Source organism: Palaemon carinicauda, chromosome 43, assembly GCF_036898095.1.
Source record: "Palaemon carinicauda isolate YSFRI2023 chromosome 43, ASM3689809v2, whole genome shotgun sequence".
NCBI classification, from domain to species: domain Eukaryota; kingdom Metazoa; phylum Arthropoda; class Malacostraca; order Decapoda; family Palaemonidae; genus Palaemon; species Palaemon carinicauda.
Genome location: NC_090767.1, coordinates 21,601,682 through 21,620,722, shown reverse-complemented (window position 1 = coordinate 21,620,722; position 19,041 = coordinate 21,601,682). Strand labels below are relative to the sequence as shown.

Sequence of the window (19,041 nt, the reverse complement as noted above, 5' to 3'; positions counted from 1 at the left end):
TTTCAATTTATATTCTAATTGTTATATATTTTGTAGTTATTTCAATATAATTATATTTATTAACATCTAATTAGTATTATTTCTTGTTTTTAGCTATTAATTTCACTTATATTATGTTTATTTAGGCTTATTTTTAAGGGTAGAACTGATGTTCCAGCGAGTTAGCGAGCAATAAGTGTTCTTTTTAATGATTTTTTCCAATGAATATATATTTTGTAATGCTTTCAATAAAATTATATATTTTAATATATGATTAATATTATTGCTTGGTTTCTATTATGGATTTCACATATATATTGTTTATTTAAGCTCATTGTATAAGGGTGGTCTTGCTTGCATTCCACCAAGTTAACGAGCTGGAAGTGTTATTTTTAATTTCTTTCAAAAGATATATTCAATTTGTGATTCTCTCGATAAACTTACATCCTATATGATCCAATTAATATATGTTTGTTTTTATCGTCATATTTATAGAAAATAACTTCATTTGATCATAATACTATATAATCAATATTTTTTTTATTTCTGGAGACGTTTGCTGTAAAAGGATTTTTATATATGATTACTTTAGCGTTTAAAATCTATTTCATATATTACAATGAAAATTAGAAAATTTATTCGTCAATATTATCATATAAATTTTTTATAATACTTTTTTACGGAATTGAGTAAAAAATATTGAAACTCTTTATTTTATATATATACAAAATATTGTACATTATTTTAATAATATATAATACAATTTAATAAAATAGTAATTTATATGATTTGTTATATAGTATGAATTTATCTTATCGCTAAAGATACAACAAAACTACTTAAAAAATATCTAAATACGCAGTTTTTATTTTTTATTCATTCCAAAAGGTGCTACCAATATTCTTTAGTGATTCCCATAGAAAACGGAATATATTTCATCGCAAACTATTACAAATTATTTGTTAAAAATTTCCTTTTAGTAAATTATTGATAATTTCGTACGTTTACCCAGCTGATAAGCTTAGAAACAATATCACAATTAATAAACAATAATAATTTAAAGAGAAATAAAATCACAAATGACAACACAATTAAGAAAAATGGAGAAATTTTGGTTTATTATTATTATTACTAGCCAAGCTACAACCCTAGTTGGAAAAGCAAGATAGCCTGTTATAAGCCCAAGGGCTCCAACAGGGAAAAATAGCCTAGTGAGGAAAGGAAATAAGGATATAAATAAATGAGGGGAATAAATTAATAATATATCATCCTAAAAACAGTAACAGCGTCAAAACAGATATGTCCTATATAAACTATTAACAACGTCAAAGACAGATATGTCATATATAAACTATAAAAAGACTCGAATGTCAGCCTGGTCTACATAAAAACATGAAAATGCAATGTACGTTTTTCATTATTCTATAATGAAAATCTTATTAATCTGAAATTCCTTAAAATTTATGCACCTTTATAGATAGCTCATCAGTAGGATATTCGCCCCTCAACAAACATTGCACCAATCATATTGAATCTTTGTGTACGAGCATTAAAAACCATTGTTCTCTAGTCTTGGGTAGTGTTATAGCCTCTGTACCATGGTCTTCCACTGTCTTGGGTTAGAGTTCTCTTGCTTGAGGGTACACTTGGGCGCACTATTCTATCTTATTTCTCTTCTTGTTTTTTTTTAAGTTATTTTAGTTAATATATGAAAGATCTATTTTAATGTTGTTACTGTTCTTAAAATATTCCATTTTAATTATTCATTACTTCTCTTTTAGTTTATTTTATTGATTCTTTTCCTCACAGGGCTATTTTTCCTTGTTGGAGCCCTTGGGGTTATAGCATCCTGCTTTTCCAACTAGGGTTGTAGCTTAGCTAATAACAAGAACAACAACAACAACACAACAAGAAGAACAAGAACAACAACAACAACAATAATAATAATAATAATAATAATAATAATAATAATAATAATAATAATAATAATAATAATAATACCAAGAGATGTTTGGGTGCCTGAGGTAGAGAGTCCTGCAGATGTTGGTTGGACTGGTCGATATGATGTTCAAAAGTATTAGGCCTAAAGTTATTAACAGCTATTGGGGATATCAGAAACCTTTCAAGTACTGAACTATACAAAGAATTCTTACAGAGAAGGGTTGTAGAGCGGCGAGAGACTTTGGAGAGAGGTGGCTTGAGGATAGATGTGGATAAGATTGAAGCTATGGTGAGGAGGAAGGAAGGAAGGGACAGGATAGCTATGTATGAGAGTATAGGAGCAGTTATAGAACAGTTGGAACAATTTAAGATACTTTGGATGGACTATAAGTCTAACGTGACCATATTTTCTGTAGACCTGACTATGTAACCCCAAACTTCCTAAGCCAACCTAACGCGACGGACCACGTGCGTGATCTCTACCACCATCATGGGAGAGCCCTCAGAAGATATGTCAAAACAATGGAACCCGCCTCGCGGAATTTCTGACGAGAGTACGGATGACCAGGAGGACGGGAGTGAAGGTAATTTTAAAGACTCTGAATCCAAGACACAGAGGAAAAAAAAGAGAAGGCGAGAGAAGGAAAACATTGCTGTGAAAATTAACGAGATTAGAAATAGTGGAATAGTAATAAATAACGGTATTAAAGAGAACAGTGAGAATGGAAATGACTCAAATAATAGTTTAAATAGTGTTTCAAATGCAAATGTAGATAACTTAACAGCACAGGAGTCAACTACACTCTACTTCCCACGAGGTTACACTGGAAATGAAAAAGATAAAGAAAAGTGGATATCTGAAGTGTATAATAAGAGGCACTCAATTAAAGCTTACCCAGGGAAAAAGGGCCTAATAGGGCTAGTAAGTGCAAAAGAAACCTTACAAATGCTAACAACTACAGGACACGAGGGAGTAGTGCTATATCAACCTGAGCGTAAAGAAAGACAAAAAAAGTTATAATACTAGATGTTAATCCAAGCTACTTGACATTGGAACGAGTACAAGAAGCATACCCTGCTATCAGTGGACTTGCATGGAATAAATGGAGCAGAACAAACGGTGAAATAATTGGTTGGTGGAAGGGAGACATCCCTGACCATCTGTCAATTCCAATTTATCCTTATCCCCTTAGGATCAGAGAATATGTGCAAAGGCCTATTTTGTGTGGAAAGTGCTCTAGGTGGAATCATGGTAGGGATAAGTGTAAGAATTCCGCTAGATGCAGATTTTGTGCCCAAAACCATGAGTCAGCCACATGCCGAGCTCTTATCAATGCTGGAATGAGATTGCTCCTTTATGTTGCAACTGTGGAGGCAGTCACAATGCAAATTCTAGCCAATGCACTAAGCACCCTACTGCAGCTCGAGCCCCTGAAGCCCATAGTGCAGCAACTAGCAAAGAAGAGCAGGAAGGCATCTCAGGGCCTCCAGCAGGACATGCCCTTCCCAGGAGTGGAAGCCTAATGTATAAGGAAAATTTCCCACCCCTGCCTGGGGCATGGACTACTACAGAAGCTACAACATCCAAACCAAGAACAGAGGTTAGTCCCTTGATGGTATTAAATAATAGGCTCAATGACTATATGGAGACAGCCAGAAGATAAAATTAAAGTCTCAGAGCAACTATACAAATCTTAAGTGAACAACTTGTAGGGCAGAGCAAAATACTAGATAAACTGGTATCAGAAAAGGAAAAGGCACCAATGAAGAAACCACAGGCAGATGAAGACAAACAAGAGATTAAGCAACTGACAGTAGAAAACGAAAAACTAAGAGAGGAAAATACAAAGCTACATCAGGAAATAAAGAAGCTACGGCAAGATTTTACAACATGGAGGAACAAACCAGCAATTGCAGATGGTAACTCAAGCAGTAAGGATGTCTTAGACTACTCAGGCTACAAGACAGATGTCGCCTCTATCAACTGTGACAACATTCACATGAAAATAGCATTGCCAAGGGACATAGCAAAAAAGATCAAGGAATTACTCACAAGAGTATATCTGAAACACCAGCAATGATAATAAAAGTGGCAGTAGCTGCCCACAGAAGTAGTATGGAGATGAGAGAATTATAAGAGAGATGATAAAAGATACTAACTCTAAGAATGAACAAGATGGACCTTCTCAAGATCTGTAGTTGGAATACAAACAGTCTGGCAAATAGACTAATTGAAGTGCAACAATTTGCTCTTGAAAATCTGGTGGACATCATATGTCTGCAGGAAATGAAGCACATGCCCACAGATTATATAGCCATTCCAGGGTATCACTTTGTCTCAAAAGATAGTGTCCAAGCCAACAGGACTGATGGCAGAACAATAATGAGTAAATGGCTAATAACATACTACAGAAAGAACCTAGCTGTAAAAAAATGCACAAACCCGAGATTAGGTGCAAACACAGACTGCCTTACCATAGGAATACATGATGAAGGTGGAAAGCAGCTATTCCGCGTGTGCAATACATATTCCCCAGCACAGGCCCTGGACATTGAAAGTAATAACCTACTAGCACAAGATAATCCCTTGCTGATAGTGGGTGATCTTAACGCAGTACATCCAAAATTAGGCTCTGCAACAGGGAGGAGGAATGTAAATGGCATACATATGTACAAGTACCTCATGAGCAGAGAAAACAATATAAGAATTCTAAATGATGCAGAACCAGCACATATTAAAGGAAACAAGATTGACTACATCTGTATAGTTGGAGATACAGATGTGCAACACAGCTGTGAGATAGTGGATACCCTAACATCAGACCACTTTGGCATCTATGCAGAGATTGTACTGAACAAAACCTTTAAAAGAAAGATTACAGCACGAAAGAAAATCAACGTACCAAAAAAATGGGAAGACAGCATCAGAAAAAGTATGAATGTTTGGCATGATGGCTATGAAGCCAAAAGCAGTGACCAGTATAATGAGGATCCTATAAAAAGGCTAGAAGAGGAAGTGCTAGAGCACACACATCAGCAGAGAAGAGAACCACAAAAGCCACTAACAAGCTGGTATAATGCAGATGATGCAGTGAAGAGAATAAACAGGCAGTATAGCAAAGCAAAGAAGAAGTGGATGAATAAACCCAGCCCAGAAAACCTAACAATATATAGAAGACTAGAGAGACAAGTGCAAAACGTTAAAAAGAACTCAAGAGAGAAGTACTGGATTAAGTTTATGCAAGGCATCAATGAAAAAACACCTCCTTGTGAGGTCGCAAGGCAAGTGAGGATAGCCCAAGGGAAGAAAAACAGAGAACCACTCCATCCAAATCCGAGAGAAAGAGCAAATGAACTTATGACAAAGTGGGCATCTGATGCAAGCAATGATTCATTACGTATCAAGGTTAGAAAGGCAGTTGAGAAAAGGATAAGGAAGAAAATAAAGAAGTTAAGAGAAGCACTCAAGAAGATAGGGAAGTGTGATGACAAACCCTTCACAGAACAAGAGCTGCAGGAAACTTTAAGGAGTGGGAAGTCTACTGCACCCAGATTAGATGGGATTACATATAATGCTATCAGGTTCCTCACAACAGTGAGTGGAAATCCAGTTCTGAAACTCTACAACAAGATATGGTCAGGGCAGCCCATACCCAAAGCATGGAAGAAGTCCCTCATAATACCAGTACCAAAACCAGGAAAGCCAGGTGAATTTTGACCCATTTCATTAACATCATGTCTGTGCAAGGTATTTGAAAGAATGTTACTAAACAGGCTCAATTTCTTTATTAGGAAAAAGCTGTCAAAGAATTTATATGGCTACATACCTGGGAGGAGCACACACCACTATTCATAGAGTAAGTGCAGCCTTAGGGTTAAAATACACAGTGTTCATAGATTTAAAGGGGGCCTTTGATAGGGCTAGCCATATAATTATTTTGACTGAGCTAGCAGAAATGATAGAAGGAAGACTCCTACAGCTTATAATGGACTACCTAACAGATAGAGTCAGTTGTGTCTACTTTGAAGGCATACAATCAAGATGGGAAAAAATGGAATTTGGTACCCCTCAGGGAGGTGTTCTATCACCTACTCTTTTTAATATTCTAATGAATGTACTTGGGAAAATTCATATACCAGGGAGGTGTTCTATCACCTACTCTTTTTAATATTCTAATGAATGTACTTGGGAAAATTAATATACCAGGAATCATAATAACCATATATGCAGATGACATAGTGGTACAAGCTAGCACAGATAAGAGAATAAAAAGGGCAACTAGGGCTTGCACATCATTATGTAACAGCATAGGATTAGTCATATCACCTGAAAAAACAAAGATGATAGCAAGGGGCACACACAACCCCTTGATACTGCACATACAAGGGCAAAGAATAGAGAAGGTAGCCCAGTACAAGTACATGGGTGTCATACTCAGTAACAGGTGTCATAAATTGTATGAAGTTAAGGGAATAGTTCAGGCTTCAATAACAAGATTGCGCCTTCTTTGGAAAGTAGCATGTGGCTCTGTGGGTGTACAGTAAGTGTACCAATGGTAAACCAACTCTATACATCTAAGATAAGACCAATAATTGATTACAGTAGTAGCATGTTGCTGCCACTGAGGAAGAGCTATATTGGTATCCCAGAAATCATCCAGAACAAGGCTGCAAGAAGTATACTAGGGGCACCTAAAAAGTGTCAGGCAAGAAATATTGAGGAATGAGGCATGTCTGAAGCCAATACATCATAGATTAGCAATAACAGCGATCATCATTGGGTATCGTAGCAGTCGGAAAAGACGGTGCAAGTTACCAGTTAGTGAAATGACAAAATTAAACAAAATATCAGCACTAAAACATTAAAATGATACCGTTTTGTTTTTGTAGCACGAAAAAAGAGGGACAAATATGAACAAAGGGGGACAAAACTCAGAAAAATTTAATAGAAAAAAAGCGGGACATTGAAAAAGCGGGACATTGAAAAAGCGGGACATTGAAAAAGCGGGACATTTGGCTAACTTTTAAAAAAGCGAGACATTGAAAAAGCTGGACATTTTTCTAACTTTTACAAAAGCAAGACACATTGAAAAAACAGGACATTTTGCTAACTTTTAAAAAAGCGAGACAGACATTGAAAAAGCAGGACTCTGGTCCCATTATAGAAGTCAGGAGGGAGGATGCGTGAGGCTGACGTTAAGAATAGGATAAAAGCAGCTTGGGGGAAGTGGAGAGAGGTAGCAGGAGTGATATGTGAAAAGAAAAGGCCAATCAAGTTAAAAGTCACGATATATAGCACAGTAATAAGACCAACGTTAATATATAAATTGAAATTGTGGGCTCCAAGACGAAAAGAGGAAGGAAAGCTTAAGAGAACCGACATGAGACTGCTTGAGAAATTGGTAAATGAGGAAATAAAGAAGAATGGCAGGTGTAGTAAAGATTACCGAGATGATAAGAGCGTTACGGCTGAGATGGTGTGGGCATGTGTTGAGAATGAATGGTGGGAAGGGAGTGAGGAGAGCTTGGGAGAAACTTGTTAGGTAGGGGGAGATTGAGAGGGTGACAGAGAACTATGGTTATAACTTAGTAATAATAATAATATAAGATTTTTTTTCATATACTTCATAAGGTGAAGGATGATATAGAGAGAAGAGGTTTGGTGAAAGAGGATGCCTTTGATAAAAGGCATAAAACTACTAGTGCTATTGGGTCCTGTGACTGACCAGATAGTACCATTGTATTCCTCTCAGTTTTGGATGGGGAACCTGTGGCCTTAAGGCCGCATATGGCCTTCTAGACCATCAAGTGCGGCCTTCTACGGCCTTTGATATATGTACAGTATGTGTAGTATATTTCTGCTTTGACACTAAATATTGTGTGCTTGAAATCATTCTACTGTATGTACACACTTACAAATATGTACACACAGACAATAGGAAAGTATTGTTCAGTAATGTACCTCCCAGAGAATGGAAGCAATTTTTCCTTGAATTCAATGAATCCTAACTTAATACAACTAGCAGTTTTTCCTTGTCAGTTGCAGTGAGTGATTTGACGTACAATGGACGAGAGATTTCCTGTTTTGTCCATCTCCTCACTGTGATCTGTGTTAGTTTTAGAGGAGTCAACAGGTTCCAGATTTTTGGCATAAAAATATTTTATTTGTGCTTTCACTGATGAGTTTTGATTGTATGAAAAACAGCTTCCCTTAGGTAACCCTAACGCAAGGACAAGAGGAACAGAAATTTTAACAGCTTCAATAAGCTATGTCACAAAGGAGGACTAAATTTTACTTCCTTATTATAATAAGTTATGCACTGATGGTGTTCCAGCTATGATGGCTAAAAACTAGGGATTTATTGAACATCTTAAGAAAGCAAATAATTGATACAATTTTTTACTGGGATGTTGCATTTTTATGAGATGTGATTGTTTAAAAAGTACCTACTTGCCAATATAAAATATCTGAAAAAGGTTATATTGTTGATATTTATAAGCTATCTTTTCCAAAAGATAAATATTATTTTATCTATCACTTCAATACAAAGAACCTACCTGCTTAACTAAAGTAATTTGAAAATGACATGCTTTCGATATTATTCATTTACTTACGGTAGTTTGAAAACTACCCAAACTTGAATGAAATATTTCAAAATTTAGTTTTCAATATAATTCATTTACCGATCACTTGTATAAAAAGTACTTCATTGAAATATTTGAAATTGTAATGCTTTAAATTTCTATAAACCTGTCACTCTTTCTTTAGATTACTAATAAATTACTTGAAGGATAAAATAACCAACAAAATTCTATGCGGCCTTAAGGAGCATTGAGGAATTTCAAGATGGCCTTCATACAAAAAAGGGTTCCCCATCCCTGGACTAGACTATTCTTTACACATTCTCCTCTGTCCTCATACACCTGACAACACTAAAATAACCAAAAACCTTTTTTTTTATCTCAAGGGATTAACTACTGCACTGCAATTGTTTAGTGGCTACTTTCCTTTTGGTAAAGGTAGAAGAGAGACTTTAGTTATGGTAAGCAGCTCTTCTAGAAGGACACGCCAAAATTAATCCACTGTTCTTTTAGTCTTGGGTAGTGCCATAACCTCTGTACTGTGGTCTTCCACTGTCTTGGGTTAGAGTTCTCAAGCGTGAGGATACACTCGGGCACAGTATTCTGTTTCCTTATTTCCTTTCCTCATTGAGCTATTTAGCATGTTGGAGTACTTGGGATTATAGCATTCTGTTTTTCCAACTAGGGTTGTATCTTGGCTAGGAATAATGATGACAGAGGGGACATCTGACAACTGATAACTTAACTTACTGATAATGGAGGGAAAGAAGAGGCTGATACTGAGAGGAGTATGAAAGTAGGGAGACTGATAATGAAAGAACTGGTAACTGCTTGAAATGTTTATTTCTATTATATCAAACTTGTTACATTTTAAGTCATTTATCTACATCAAATAAAAATCACAGCCACATTATAACTACCTTGCCTTCATTTGCGACGGCATCTGATGCATTTTCCGACTGCAGTACTTTTAGCTGTGAGAGAAAGAGCAGCTGCCATTTTGAAAACAACGGAAAACTAGAAATGTTTGGAGGTCTGGCAAAGAAACTTGTTAAATGCTGAGTCAGCAAAGAAACTTGTTAAATGCTGAGTCAGCAAAGAAACTTGTTAAATGCTGAGTCAGCAAAGAAACTTGTTAAATGCTGAGTCAGCAAAGAAACTTGTTAAATGCTGAGTCAGCAAAGAAACTTGTTAAATGCTGAGTCAGCAAAGAAACTTGTTAAATGCTGAGTCAGCAAAGAAACTTGTTAAATGCTGAGTCAGCAAAGAAACTTGTTAAATGCTGAGTCAGGAGATCCAAATAATAACAACGAAAGTACGTATCATGCGATGTACGGCACTTACGGCCAAATAAACGCCGTCGGGGGAGTCGACGTCCGGTTCCTTGCGACGCGTTAACATCATTGAGCAAGATTTTCTCGGACCGAACGACGACTTTGAAACGGCAAAGAAAACAAGAGCTGAAAATGATTCCACATCTCTGTACAGTATATTACAAAAGAAAAGGGACGTAAAAGTATTAAATAAAATATCTACACATCTTGCGAAGCCAAACTCGGCACCCGAGCTGCTTCCCGAACGATCGTCCGACCAAAAAACTCAAAAATAGAAATCAAAACCCTGACGCAAAGTGACATAGCCGAGGGGTTATCTGCTTCCGTGTATTTGAAGACTAAGCCTAATTGCACTTCTAGGATCTATGGTCACCAAGGCCATCGTATTCATCCCTGCTTCCTTCCTCGTGGAGGAGGATAAGGCATCGTACGTTCGCGCCGACCGAGCCTTAGAAGTCGCTGAATATGGCCAGCTCGCCCTCGGAGACGCCCTCGGAGGATCTCCAGTTGTTCTCGGGGTAGTCGTCGAAGTTCCTCGTGTCTCCGTCGTAGCTCACCTTCGGGACGAGTGGCGGCTGAAAAGGGTTGAAGAAAATAAAGATTAATAATAAAATAAAATAGAGTTGGGACATTCATTAATGACATACAATAGGCAGCAGCTGAAGAAAGGGATATCAATAAATAATATACTGTTGGAAAATTCATGATATACAGTACTTTTCAAATATTTTATGTTGTATAATTGAACAATTCATTTGATTCAGGCTTCAAATAATCACTGATATTTTTTTCTCTTTTAGAAATCTACTTGTTGATTAATGCTGTTGTGCCAAAATTATTTCACACAGAATTTCTTGTGCTTAATTCCTAACAGTATTTCATCATTTATCCCTTAATTCATTGCTCATAGTTTAGAGAAATTATAAGGCCTTTATTCTTAGCTTATTGAGAATCAATGAACATTTTCTTAGATGTTTAAGTCTTGTGTTATGTTTATAAAGAGAAGAAGGAGCCACGAGTAATTCCAAGCCCTAAGAAAGTTACTGGTTATTTAGTGTTGTATAGAGATGTCCCCCATAGACAACACTACTGGACTATGTGGTTGGGACGGGTGTAAACATTCTTATTATAGATGTCCAATCAATTTGATTTATAGGGGGAAATTTCGTTTATATTGGTCTGAAATACGATATTGTGAAGATAGTATACTCAACTGTATGACACACTAAGGTGAAAGCACCAAAAGCACCAATATGCCAGTGTATGATGCAACCCTGAGGGATTCTTACCTTCAATTTTCTTTGGAAGACGTCCTCCCAATCGGTGTTCTTGAAAAATCTGTGTTTTTTTACATCTTCGGCACCGTTCTGTCGAGCGAGAGAATCGTGTGGTATCAGCCTATGAGAAACAAGATAGAATTGGAAATGATAATTACTGGTTGTGTTTACTTTTGTCCTGACCAATCACAAGCAAAATATGAATTTGACTGACCAATCACAGGCAAAATATGAATTTGAGTGATATCAGCTGTTTATATTTACTTTTCCGGACCAATCACAACCAAAATATGAAATCCAGTGATATCAACTGTTTATATTTACTTTTTCCTGACCAATCACAACCAAAATATGAAATCCAGTGATATCAGCTGTTGATATTTAATTTTCTGCTGACCAATCACAATCAAAATATGAACTCCTGTTATATCAACTGTTTATATATACTTTTTCCTGACCAATCACAAGCAAAATATGAAATCCAGTGATATCAGCTGTTGATATTTGATTTTCTGCTGACCAATCACAATCAAAATATGAACTCCAGTGATATCAGCTGTTTATATTTAATTTTTTCCTGACCAATCACAATCAAAATATGAACTCCAGTAATATCAACTGTTGATATTCACTTTTCTACTGATCTGACCATATATTTTGCTTCCATTTAATCTTCTATTCTCTACAAACATTTTATTATGAAACAGACCATGAGGAGGAAAAGGAATTTTGAAGTTTGAGTACCAAAGAGGTGAAAAAACCTCCCAAATAACAATCTTTATGACTCACTTTCAAATGATATCCAAGTTCTTTAATAATACATTACACAAAAGTTCATTGAGTTCTTTCCTAATGCATTACAAAAAAACAATGGACTTAGTTCTGTTTTGACGTAGACTGAAACACCGTGGAAATTAGATTCTAGTTTTGAATAAGTTAGAGAAAAGCTCAGTAAGTCTCCTCATACGCGTATTGGAATTCTACTCTTGACACGTACGATACGTGAATACACACAAGAGTTTTCTCACATCATCCAATACAGTCGCCCAATATTTAAGACTTATTCTGTATCATCTTGATAAACATATTAACTACCCATAGACTCAACTATATCAGTCTGACAAACTCTCAACAGATTAAAAAAAAGCAAATTCAGCGTATTACCGTTTGAAGCAGTCACTAGTTTTAGACTTATAACCAACCGAGACGTCGGAGAAATATCGTAAGGTGGATCAATGTATCGTACGTAGATAGAACTCAGTAAGTGCGATGAGCAATGAGTGCTTGGCTCGGACTTTAACTTAATGACTCTGCCTTTAACTTAATGGCCCTACCTTTAACTTAATGGCTCTACCTTTAACTTAATGGCTCTGCCTTTAACTTAATGACTCTACCTTTAACTTAATGGCTCTACCTTTAACTTAATGACTCTGCCTTTAACTTAATGACTCTGCCTTTAACTTAATGACTCTGCCTTTAACTTAATAACTCTGCCTTTAACTTAATGACTCTACCTTTAACTTAATGGCTCTGCCTTTAACTTTATGACTCTACCTTTAACTTAATGACTCTGCCTTTAACTTAATGGCTCTACCTTTAACTCAACGACTCTACCTTTAACTTAATGGCTCTGCCTTTAACTTTATGACTCTACCTTTAACTTATGACTCTGCCTTTAACTTAATGGCTCTACCTTTAACTCAACGACTATGCTTGTTTTGCCCCTCAAAATAGACATAGAACTTCTCCCGTACCTGTTTGATACTTGTGACGAACTTTTCCTAACCTCTCATCCAGGGACCTCCAGTTGGATCTATTATTTCTCTAACTCGGACTTCCTTAATACCTCTCCTCTCAGGCTATCAGTACCTCTCTTCTCCTTCCTCTCCATTACCCCTCTCTATCTATCCTCTCTACACTGCCTATCATCTGGGAGAAGATGAAGGATCTCTTCAACTCTCCCGATTATGGCTCCTTTATCTCGGTATGCCTTCGCGGACGTCGCGGCTAATAGTGTTGGTATGTCAGCTTCTTGAAGCTCTCACCACTGGTGGAATTCCAGTATCATCTAAACTCGGTTCCTCTCTCAAAAGCTGCGTCGTCAAAACTCTCTAAAGAGAAATCCCTTCACTAGCACACTTTAAGCAAAGTAAGTAGCAATAATGATATTGTACGTACCACCTTCCAACCCACTATTCTTTGTCTTGCAATCGAGTTGCAATTGTCTTAGTGCAAGGGATGTTTCTAGTGATGACACCTTGGGCTGCCGTTCATTAGCTTATGAGAACTTCTTCCCAACCGTTCAAAATTAATAAGAAAAATATCCTAGATAAACAACCTGGAAATTCAAATAACTTGACTAAATACAAATGAGAGGATTTAACCTAACCACCCTCACACAACCCACGATGTCTACGTCTACGAAAGCGAGCGTCCTCTCTGAAACGAGACGTGTCGTGGATCCGTACAGAGACGGCCGAGTTACCTTCATGTTCCCGAGCCGCTTTGTGCGGTCCTGCGTCAGCAGCTTCTTGATGAGATCCTTCGCCGTCGCGTCAAGGTGTCTCGGCCACTCGACGCGTCCGCCCAGAATTTTTTCGTAGATGCCGAAGGTGTTGTCATCGAAGAACGGAGGGTAGCCGGCCAGCATCTCGTATATTAGGATGCCTGGAAATAGGACGCAGGTTTAGATAACTAGACCGCCTTTTCTGTAATAGGATGATTACGTTGTTTTATGTCTGAATAAAGATGATAAAATAGAAAAAGTAGTCAAAGTTAACTATATGAAATTAGCAAATAAAATTTAATATTTTGAGTCTCTAAGACGACAGGGAAAATATGAATATCCATGGGATGGTTTCTAGATACCTCGCTAGGGGGCGCACGGTAGCACACCTGGCTATCCAATCGGCAATTGGCGCAAGTTTTTTCTCATTTTTCTGTCGTGACGTCGGGGACGTAAGCTATATACATAACTACCATGCAAGTCTTGTGTTTAAAAATGCCAGAGTTCTCTTACTTATTTATTTAAGTAAACCTCATGTTATTGTATGCTTACAAACAATGGATATAGTTGACACTAGTTGTTCCGACAATATATACAAACAGGAGACTTTTGTATATCTGGTGGATACTTATGTTTGTTCAGACAATATATGCAAACCTTGAGGCCCCTTTTCTACTGTCTAGTGTGACTCTTCCCTGCAGTGGGCAGGAAGCACTAACATTGTCTATGATTAGTGGTGATGACGGATAACGGTAATGTCATTTGTCTCGATGGTCCGGATGACCAAAGAAAAAATTGTCCCCAAGGTTAAGGCACCTATGAAAATCCACAGTTACAGTACTTTTGAGTAATTCTCTGGTAAACTTCCATCAGGACGACATGGCTTGAGCCCAAAAAACGGATTTTGAGCGACGCGAAATCTATTTTTGGGTGAGATAGCCATGTCGTCCTGATGGACCCGCCAAGAGGCCTTGGCAGGATCCCTCCCGAAATTACTTTATCTGTAGCACCATGCTCAATGCTACAAGGAATGAGCTCCATCTTGGATACAGCGCCATCTAGATACTCAATAGTAGTACGGGAGGAAGGGTAACCTTGATAACGGCTCCCCTTCTATTCTAGCCACTCTTCCCCCTCGAAACGAAAACGCTATTTGGGATGAAGATCGCTATGTGTCGTATCAAGCATACGTCCCCTGATTATGCGATATCCTTAAGAGAAATTTTAAGGATATTTGCGCCAGGAGTTAGAATTCTGGAGACCTAAAGGTAAATTCTCTGGGAATATCACTGTAGCCAAATATCCCTTAGAAAACTACTTCTAGGAACCTTCCATCAGGACGACATGGCTATCTCACCCAAAAATAGATTTTTTAATTCTCTCAAAATCCGTTTATTTCAAATGTTCATTATTTCCCATATCGTTTACTTATTTCCTTATTTCCTTTCCTTACTAGGGTATTTTTCCCTGTTGGAGCCCTTGGGTTTATAGCATCCCGCTTTTCCAACTAGAGTTGTAGCTTACCTAGTAATAATAATAATAATAATAATAATAATAATAATAATAATAATAATAATAATAATAATAATAATAATAATAATAATGATAATAGAAAATGTCTGTAGGTTGGAGGATGCCCTTGGAAACCGCTTCCACGGAAGCTCATTCGGGTGTCGGGATGTCGTGTCCTCGTGTTTGAGTCTCCCCCAGGGCCCAACCCATCAGCGTGAAGACTCTTCTAGTTTGATCGACAAGGGGAGGATGTTTGCAAAAAGCCCATGAATCAGGAACCTATCAATCAATAGTTTAAGGAATTCCATTACTCATAGGGAGTCAGAACTGTCATACTAAGCTAAATGTGGTTGTATCTAACACCTTCTTCCACTATTACTCCATGAAGACAATACCAATACACATAAGAATGGGGTGGAGAAGATCCTTGCCTACAATATAGCCTCTTGGCGTTTGTACGAGTGCCGAGATGAGATTTGAGAAGTTGCCTGTTCCAACTCTTCAAGCTGACAGAGATAAAAGATTTTCATGTCTGGAAAACTCAGTCATGGATCGGTGTCTGAGTGCGGAAAGATGTAGGTTGAAGAGCTGTACTGGCGAGTAAGATCTAGTGTGGTGGTGGCACCAAAGCGTTTTGGGAACATTGCAGGAGAGGAGAAGGGAAAGGGAGGCTGTTCCTCCCACGAAATCATAAAGAGGAATCGGTTGAAGTCTCAGGAGACTGCCAAATTGGTTGTCCTGTTCTTTGGTGAATCCTTCCTTCTTCTCTTAGGCAGTAGGAGCTGGCAAGGAACAGGTAACAGCAACAGACGAATAACACTATAGAAGTTCCCTGGTGACTAGAAGGTGACGTTCACTTTAGGCACAACAGTAAGTTATGATTGTTGTCCCAGGTCACGTGGTTCTCAATCGCAAGTAAACTATCGTACACTCCAGATTGCTGTAATTGATCTAAGTCTCACAGGAAACGCTAATCGCAGAGACCAAGCTCAAGGCATCCTAAAGAGGCTGCAATATTCTCATGCTTGAGGGTAAATTTAGGAACACCATTCTATCTTATTCTCTTTCAATTGTTTTTTATAAGTTTTTATAGTTATATATGAGAGATTTATTTCACTGTTGTTACTTTTCTTAGAATATATTTTAATTGTTTATTACTTCTCTTGTAGTTGATTTATTTCCTTATTTCCTTTCCTCACTACAGGGCTATTTTTCCCCGTTGGAACCCTCGGGCTTATAGCATCCTGCTTTTCCAACTAGGGTTGTAGCTTAGCTAATAGTAATAATAATAATATAATAATAATAATAACATTCTCACTGAGGCTGAGAGCTTTGAAAAAGCTATCTACATGTGGATTGATGTAGAAGAAGAGACGGGTGAAGGAGATGAAAAGACGAGTGAAGGTGAAGAAGTAGGTGATTTTGCCAGAATGGATGATGACACTTTGGCCAGTGACGTGCCTCACACGGCCCCTGATTTGACATCGCTTCAGGAATGCTACAACAGAATTGTTCAGATCCTGAAGAATAAAGAGAGGGTCTACTGCAGGAGCTAAAAGTTCAGAAGGAAAGGCAGCTACAGAGGGAAGTACAAATACGTCTGTCAGGAGATTGGAAGCAACTTACGACAGATTATTCTGAAACCGAAAGCAAGGGTACCTCTTTGAATAAACCCATTGTGTTTACTCAGGGACACATCAATCGTGGAGGAGCTATGCCTGTTAAGAGTACCCCTCACGAGAACTTTACCAGAACTTCAAGAATGTCATGGAAACCTTGGGTAGCATCATCAGAAGAACTTGAAAATGTGAGTTGGGTGAATTCAGTAATTGCAGTTGTTGGAGAAAAGTTGAACAACAACTTCAGCTATCCTTCCAAGAGTTACAGACATCTGATGATGATTCTTGGTGATATTGGTCCTTCATTAGAAGTTTTCATACCAAAAACACAGACAGACTCTGCCTCAAAACTGTCCTGTCTGTTACAGTACTGTACCATAAGGGTAGCGTCAAGAGACTACCAAATTGTTGCGGGACCACGGACCAAGAAGACGGATGTGTACGGTCATTGGAAATTTTGGAAGATAAATGTGGAAGCAATTATGAAATCTCGCAGAAATGGATCCGTAACATCACACACAGGACGTACTTAAAGAGCCCATAGGAACTAAGAGATTTTGCTGATGATCTGAAAGGCTGTCAGCAGACCTTAAAAAATATGGGCCAAGGGAGCGAGGTTTACCATGCAGCCGGTCCATAGACTATCTGGAAGAAATTGCCGCAGCACCTGCAAGAAAGATGTTTGCGTGAGAACCATATCATCAAGAAAAAACAAAGGGTAGGACCTGGCTTAAGGATTTGGTTGACTTAGTTGAGGATGTGGCACATGAAGCCCCTGACCCTATCTAGAGTCTCCTTCAGTGATCCAAAGTAAGAGAAGGAAATAGACCAATAAGGAACTGGTAAGAAACAAGTTAGTCACTTCGAAGTAACAGCCCGCTCAATAAGTACGGCGTCACCTATACCGGAAAAATAGGAAATAGACACGAGAAGGGATGCCCTTGGTGTGGACAAGGGCACTGTATGACTCAATGTTCGCAGTTCAGAGGCCTCTTTATATAAAATAGCCAGTGCCCCACCACACCATATTAGAAGAGAAACGGTAGCAAACACTGAAAAGAATAAACAAATTAATGACCCCTGGCATCCACTCCACAATCATCAGGATGCAAGGCAAAGACTGAAATCCCGCAAAAGCTTCGCTACAGTGGATGGACTGGGACAAATCTCACCAGATGCTCACAAGCTAGAGAAGTGGTGGGAAAGTTTTGATAGACATCCAACGAGGCTCTGGCCAGTGGAAGATCCCTCACCAGGATGGTCTGGATAACCTTAAACAGAGAAAGAGTAAAAGGGGACAAAACTGGAGATAACAGCCATCAATGGTGATTTGCCACCAACCCTGAATGGCCATGTTGGGCAACACCATAAACAATGGAACACATCCTAAGAGGGGCCCCACTGGGCCGTCATTTCTCAGATCAAAACCTCAGCGAATAAAATGACATCACCCTTCTGTGTGCTCAACATTGGCGAAATAAGATATGACGATGATGGGAGGCAGGAAAAATCAAAGCTCGTAGGAGCCTTTTCATGTCAAAGGCTCTGTGTCTTAACTTTGCAAAGGGACATTCAAGCAAGAATCGCCCTATAAATTATACATGTAACACTGAAAGATGTGGGCTCAAGCATGGCAAATTTCTACATATGCCAACAAGACCACTGATGAATAGTAATGACATTTCAGTGAATCCAGTCCAACCAGCAGAGCAGAGTACACCAGCCGTACCTTTACTGGTTTTGGCAAACCAGAGGTGCCATTTTCCTCGTACCTGTGGTTGCAAATCATCCATGCTAATCGTACCAGCTTGAGTATGGTGTGGAAACTCTGACATCTACATTGATATGTATGCTATGCTTGACCTTAGTAGTAATACCATCTACTGTAACGAGGATCTGCGTAGCCAGCTAGGAACTTGAGGAACTACACACCACTTGGAGATGAACACACTTACACATAGCAGGATGTGAGTGTAAACAGCTGTGATGACTCTGATGGTCTCAAAAACCGAAGTCAGCGACATCACGCACTCTATTTAAGCAAGTGTTAGACCAAATATGATATTTTAATTATAAAATAAATTTTTGAATATACTTATCCAGTGAATAATTAATAGCTGACGTCTCCGGCGGCTCGACAGAAAAACACAAAAACTCGCGAGCGATCGCTATGAAGGTTGCGGGTGTGCCCACCAGCGCCAACTATCGGCCAGATACCGCATATACATGTAAACAGCTCCAATTCTTCTCATCCCGCTGGGTCTCTATCGGGGAGGAAGGGGGGGGGGGGC

General features: G+C 38.2%; 1 long non-coding RNA gene across 1 annotated transcript; it reads right to left on the bottom strand.

Moving 5' to 3' along the window:
- Positions 1-9,811: 9,811 nt before the first annotated feature.
- On the bottom strand, positions 9,812-13,794 carry LOC137633656 (uncharacterized). The gene is made up of 3 exons (XR_011042340.1): positions 13,599-13,794; positions 11,126-11,203; positions 9,812-10,411 (listed from the first exon to the last, which is right to left on the bottom strand). It is a non-coding gene; the product is annotated as an uncharacterized lncRNA (long non-coding RNA).
- Between the last annotated feature and the right edge of the window lie 5,247 nt (positions 13,795-19,041).